Genomic DNA, 6,908 nt, shown 5'->3' on the forward strand with positions numbered 1-6,908 from the left:
TCAACAGGGAGGGTGGACTACGTGTGCATCCTGCAAGTGTGCGCTTGCTGTGGTCCTTGGCCAGGCCCCTGGTGCCGTGGGGGCTGCAGCACGTGCTGGGGGAGTGGGCAGGTGGCAGGCTGGCAAGGAGCAGGCGAACTGGGTGTCCCTGCATTCCTGGCATCTCCCAGCAGTTCCTTGTTGCGTTGCCAAAGCTCACACAAGGAGGAAACCCAGTGGCCGGGTTGTGTTTTGGTAATGCAGCATCGCCCTGCAGTCGCAGCAGCACAAGCAAGAGTTGCTGAGGAAAGCCACCCGGAGTAATTCCAGCACTCGGCCCGTTCTTGTGCGCGTCTTGTTCCCGGTGTGTCCTGCTGCCTTAATAAATGGAAACTGGGCAGGCTTCTTGTTTTAGATTTCAGTCAAACTGCATTTCTGTGCTTATTTTTACCACTAATAAACTCTCACCTTACTCGCGATGTATAGCCAACGCAGAGGGCTGCACTTGGAGCTACTTGCAGGCTTCGAACACGAGCCTGGCACCAGGGCTGGAATTTGGACTATTTGTGCACAGCACAAAGTTTTCAAGCGGTGCTGTGTGAGAGGCCCTGACTGAAAACGCCTGTGCTTTGGGAGCATGCAGACCGTTAGTAGTCAGAAATGTCAGGATGTTTGGGACATGAGTCATCTCTGGCTGCTGGAAACTTTCTCTGGCCTATGCAGGGAACTTCACGTTCTTCCCAAGGTGTGGCCCCGTTTGAGGGGAAGAGCCTGGCTGCATACATTTCAAATTAGTTCACTTTGAAATGTTTTTAAGCCTATTCACTAATGAAGTGCATTTCTGGCTTTAAAATACTGCCTTTTGAAGGTCTTGCAGACTGGTCTTACACAAAACAATTCTAGCTCGCGACTGAACTGCTCCAGAGGGTGTGGCCGCACTCCCCAGGGAGACCGCTGACTAACCTCAGCAGAAATCTCTTGGGTGAAAGTATGCCAGGGTTGGAGAACCTCAGCTGGAAAAGACAGTGCGTAGGTGGTGAGATGCTGGTGGAACACATAGATCCTCCTTGCAGCCCTACTTTTTTGGTCATACTGTGTCCAAAGATGTAACAGTGGAAGGCTGGTGGAAGAAAAAGGCTTTCAGGAAATCTGTATATGCCAATCACTTTATTGCAAGACTATATACGCAAAGCAGAGAAAACAGCCCAGCGTCAGTGCTGCTTTAAACAGAGCTCTGCAGCTTTTCTACAGCAAGTGCTGAAAGACGGCTTATGCCTTTAATTCTCTCTGTGGGCAGTGTTCATTCCCAAGGCCAGGACCTGTTCCTACAGTCTGCACTGTGCAGAGGCATGCGGAAGCCTGGTAGGCCTGACTGAGCAATTTTCCAGTTAAGGTGAAAACAATGTAATACACAAAGAGATAATGATTGGAGAGATTGGATGAAACTCAGTAAAAAAAAGGGGGGGGGGGTTAAAAAATAGATTCTAGTTATTTTAAAAGCTAATGGATTCTTGCCTCATTAGGTTATTTATGGCATTTTAGTGAAATTTAATGATCATTGATTGCATTGTTTGGCTGACAAATATGTCTGAAAAGCAGCCTTCTTCTAACCATCAGTAGATGGCAGGAGATACCACTAGATCCAGTTGGGGATGGGAGCAAACTGCAGATTTTTTTTCCAGCAGAATTCTTGGAAAATATGGCTTATAGGGTACTAGGTATTCATGCTGATGCCTGGAGAAAGTTATTTATGATTATAGATCTGAGCTAAATCCTTTCACTATACAGCTTCCTGCTTATTCTGAAGAAGTTAAATATTAAAACAGTCTAATGTTGGACAGACTGCTTGCTTGGTGGAAGAAGTACCTAGAGATATGATTCATGATGCATGTTGTGGAGATTAATTGGATATTCTAATTATGCTAAAAGGATTCTCAGCATTTCTTCTGTGAAAAATTGTAGTGTTGGAAAAACATCTGGAGGAACAGCGATAAACTGGGTGTGGTTAAAGAGATCAGATATTTTCAGGCTTTCAGTAGGATTGCACCAAAAAGAGCTACTTGACAGGAAGAAACGCTAATCTGTTTATTTAGAATAATATGTAACTGCTCTCAGGTCTGATCCAAAGCTGTTATCATCAGGGAAAATACTCCTTTGAACTTTAGTGGACTTCAGTCAATCATGCATATGCTGATGTTTTTAAGCACAGTAAATTTCTTTTTATCTTCTACACTTGACATTTGCCTGGTAACAGGACTTCCTGCTGCAACGCAGATGTTTTTGTTTGTAATTTCTAATACTTGGGTAGATACAATGCCTTCATGATTTCTCACATCCTATAGAGAAAAATGTATGGAAGGGCTGTGATCTTTCCTTTTTTTTTCTTGTGCAGAAAACAAAATATTTTAATGATATACCATGGAAATGAATAAAAATTAATGTCATAAAAATAATGCAAATGAGTTACTCTTTCCAATCACCAAATGTTCAAACCCCTGAATATTCTGTGGTGTTACTGTTATTACCTATTTTTTTTTTGGTTGCTATTTTCTTTCATATTGCAACTTCTCTCTCTCAAGTCAAGAGAGCTTGAAAAATGTATTTGGTGAGTAAATTCACTTAAAAAAATCACCAAGTCTGCCAGAGTTGACGACAAGTAAAGTATGCTGAGACTGTAAAATATGCAGGCTCAGAGGAGAGTGGACATATTTTAAAGGCAGAGATCGAAGCAAAACTGTTCTGTTTTTGCTCTCTCCCTGGCTGGCTAAAGGAAACCACTTGATATACAGTTGCTAAAACATTCATGTTTTTAAAGAGTTGTCATGATTTGCTTGTATTGATACAGGATCCTACCCAGCTTTGTTTCATTCTCTCTCTCTCCGTTTCTGGCTGGGACCTCAATGGAGCCCGGGAGAAGCCCTTTTTGCTGGGGCGGTGGCAGGGGCCGTGGGGAATGGGGACACGGCAGGATGCCAGGTAGAATGGCAAGAGCCCACCCTGGCGCAGCGGTGCTCGGGCAGGCTGTCGTTCTCCCCATAGCGCTCTTCAGCAAAGCCGTGGGAGCGGCCAGCCCAGCGCTCCATCCTGGCTCTGTGCCGCTTCCAGCCCTTCCTCTGCCTGTTTTCCTGTGGAAGGAACAACGAAGCCCCAGCTGGGCCTGTCTGTGTCTCTTTCATGTGGCACAAATACGTTTTTACTCAAAATGTGTTTTTTTTTCAGTTATGATGAGCTGCAGAGAAGTCTCAGCCTGGCTGTGGTCCCTGTCGCCGGACAGACGTGCTCTCCACCCCATCCTCGGTTTGCTCTTTGGAGCCTGTCTCCCAGAGGTGAAAATCCTTTCTGCATCGACCTTCTTGACCGCACGGCACCTCTATACGATGGAGAAGGTAGACACTGTGTCTTTGTAGTCTGAATAAACAGTATTTCCTGACTTCTGTTTTGAACCTTCTAAAAAGATTATGCAATTTTTTGAGTTTTTAAGACTTTGAGCCATATATATGTCACAAGGAAAGCCTGCAAAGCCCCATTGCAGCCAGCGCAAAATACAAAGTATGGTTTCCTAGTTCCCCCTGTGTCACAGTAAAGCAAATGCAGGGACAGTAGCTTTCAGTTAGCTGTCAGGCCCATCATCACCCACCTGCAGGGTTTCCATGGGGTCCTGGTGGTTCACAGACTCTTGAGTGGCCTTGGTGCTCTCTGCTGTTGCTGGCAATAGGGGCATTGGCCGGGGGGACGGTCTGCGGGGAAGGTGATAGGAGCTCACTAGCGATGAGGTGGCTACCCAGTGGTACCTCTTCCAGCCAGGTGCTAAATTACAGCTGTTGATTTTGACACCAGCTGTCAGCTTTGATAATATGTTGCATCTGTAACAAAGCTGTCAAGTTGGCTGAGTTGCCTGATATTTGAAGAATCAGATAATTTTTATGCACTTTTTTTTAGTTTTATTGATCAGTTTGAAAAGATAGCAGAGGAGTTTTTTTGCCACGTTGCAGTGTAGATTTTACTGGTGAGAAACTTCATAGAGGAAAACATTTTACGTTTATTTAAAAAGAAGAAGCATTAAAAAGATTAAATTTACCGGGATCATCTGATATAAGTCAAGAGTTCTTTCCATGCAAAATCAATGCCTGTGAATTAAATGGACAAAAATTTGAGGTTAACTCACTCATTAGTCACATGATGCTCAGGATAATAAATGTTTTATGCTGGAGCATTACTGATAATTTATTAGGCATGGAATAATAGGTAAAACAGAATGACAGGAAAGGAAAGAGAGGGGAGTTAATTGGGGAAAGAAGAGCTTCAGGGACTGCACATATCATCTTCAGTTTATTGAATTTCATGTCAAAACTCGCATTGACTTTAAAGGTATAGTATGAGGCTATCTAACTTGGAATTTAGGAGTTCTAGTAGTCAAGGAGGTGGTGGATGAAGTGAGCTATGGAATGTGTGCCATAGCCTAACAAGGAAGGGAGGAGGCCTCCAAGGTGGCTGATGTCTGCTTCCAGATGGGGCCAGAGAAGGGACATACCATGACTAGATGAAGAGTAAAGAGAATACACGCAATAATGTCAGAAGTAATGCTGCTTTTACCGAAACAGGGACCAAAGGGTTAAGGAGCAGCCTCAAATAGTTATTTCTGTGGCTCTTGATTTGTGTTGGGCTGTTACCTGGCATCCTGGGGAGGGGCTTCCTGCACTGTGCAGGATTTTTGTCAGGAAAGAGACACCTGATGTAGTGCTAAGGCCAGAGGAAAGAGCTTGGTACTGCATTGCTCCTGCAACGGGTGTTTCACTTCGCTGCCAGTGGCTTCTTTCAATAAACTAGCATTGCCTTGCCCACCAGTGGCATCACTTACGAATCAGTACCTCTCCTTTTGCTTTACTGACTGGACAAACAGGGAAAAATGGTCAGCCCTGCTCCAAAGAGTTTTGGAGGTACAGTGTTTGAATGCAGCCCTAATTAAATACAACTGCCTGTTTTTCAGCCTTCCTGTATGGCAACCAACTGAGTTGTATAGGTATGTCTGCAGCTAACGAGGCTTGGAGGGGAGCAAAACAAACAAAAGGTGGTTTCCTCTTGCTGGAGGGGATTCTCTGAGGGCTAACCCTGCGTCCCACTAATAGAATTCCTCCTGACAGTCTGCTCCTTCTGTTTCAGTGAAATCTGTGAGTATGTGGTACCGGTGAAATCTCTGCTTTTCAGTCACATTTGATTGAAACTGGCCAAAAGCTTCTGGGGAGATGGAGGCCAGACAGGCCAATTCATTAAACACACATTGTGACGGACTGAATCTTGTGTCATTAGGCAGCCAAGCTAAAAATACCGATGGGGTTTGTCTCAACAGAAACCATTTCCCCCCTTAGCTGTAGGCTGCTCCTTTGTGTGGTGCCGCATCGAATCCATCCCTCCGGTTGGAGTGCTCACAGCTAGAGTGATCATTTGAAGAGCTCAGCAGGGAAACTCACATATCACCTGCTTGTTTGAAGGCTGATTCCAGCCACTGCTATCAGCCTGCACTTTCAGCAGCACTAAAGTTACAAAATGAAAAGGTATTTTTCCCCTCTTCACACAAAAAGTCACGTTTTATTCTGGTTCATTTCGATTTGTCCCTGAAGAGGAGATATTAAGGGAGGTACGGAAAAATAGGCTGAAATTAATCTGTCAATCCTTAACACTGCCTTTTGATTTTTTTTTTTAATAATGCCATATGTATGTTACGAGCCAATTTCACTGGCAGCATCCCATTTGCGTGGTGCTATAAAACAGTTATGGAAGAAACTTAATGGATGAGAGAAGCAGTAACTGATTTATGTCGTTGCACTTGCCACTAAGCAACCTCTTTGGACTAGAACAGATACCCAAACTATGGTGATTATTAACTGGTTCTCTGCGAGCTTTGCTTACACAGTGGTATCTTATTTGATTGGTAAAAAATGGTTATTATTATAAGCAGAAGAGGAATATTACTTCAGTTCTACTCAACACATTCAAGATCGTTGCAGCAATGACTTCAAAAGAGATGCAGAGGAGGAGGTCCCAACAGTGCATGCCTTCTTGGATGCATCTCAGGCAGGTCTTCATTGCTGTGTCGTGAACTGGAGTTACATGCAAGCAGAGCCATGTGGCTCTGCAGTTGAGAGAGGCCATACCTACAGGTTCTGCTTGCACTGCTGGACTGCCCACTCTCCCTCCAGGACTTTTCTCTCTCACCGTGAGGCCAAAGAATCTTTCTGCTTGTTTCAGAGTAAGTCAGGTCAAAATGATAAACTATTTCTCCAAGAGTATGTTTTGTCTCTGGTTTCTGGATATGTGCTTTGTGACGTTACAGCCAGGATTCCTGAGTTCCAGCCATGCCTAGCGTGAAAAGAGCAATAATTTGCCAGTGGTGGAAATATTCCAACAATGCCAAGGCCATAAATCTTAGAGCACTCAGGCAATATATGTGTTTGGTTATGTTCTTCTCTGAATGACAGGTGGAACCTGTGCCATGTCTTAAGACTGCGGGTGGCTCTGGTGTGTATCATGCCGTTGCTTGTGACTGTACAGCATCTCTGACGGCTCAGCCTAATGCTGTGTGCCAGGCCTAGTTTCTGTGGGCAGCAACAAATACCGGTAAATGGGGTGGAGTATGATGACCTCCATCAAGGAAGCCTCTCCTTTTACATTTATTGTTAGTATTTATATTTTGAGAGGTAACAGTGTTTCAGTAGGACATTGGTAATTTAGAGGAAGCGCTTTGTGTATAGGAGCATGCTCTGGGCTAGCAGTTTTGAGATCAGAGGCTGACAGAGGTGAGGGGAAGGGGTTACCAGTCACCAATGGGTGACAGCAGCACCAGAGAGCATGGGCTGACAAACAGCACCAGAAACTGACTGAATTCATCTCTGCAGCTGACTTTGAGAGGGAAATTTCAGAGAGAAATTTAG

At 44.5% G+C, this 6,908-nt stretch overlaps 1 long non-coding RNA gene across 1 annotated transcript in view; it reads left to right on the forward strand.

Annotated features, from left to right (window-relative positions):
* Nucleotides 1–3,398, forward strand: part of LOC134142412 (uncharacterized) — a 32,889-nt gene extending 29,491 nt beyond the window's left edge. The window contains exon 4 of the long non-coding RNA XR_009958870.1: nt 3,199–3,398. This is a non-coding gene — a long non-coding RNA (uncharacterized LOC134142412). The remainder of the gene's footprint in view (nt 1–3,198) is intronic.
* Nucleotides 3,399–6,908: the final 3,510 nt, after the last annotated feature.

The sequence above is a fragment of the Rhea pennata genome, chromosome 6 (assembly GCF_028389875.1).
Source record: "Rhea pennata isolate bPtePen1 chromosome 6, bPtePen1.pri, whole genome shotgun sequence".
NCBI lineage: Eukaryota > Metazoa > Chordata > Aves > Rheiformes > Rheidae > Rhea > Rhea pennata.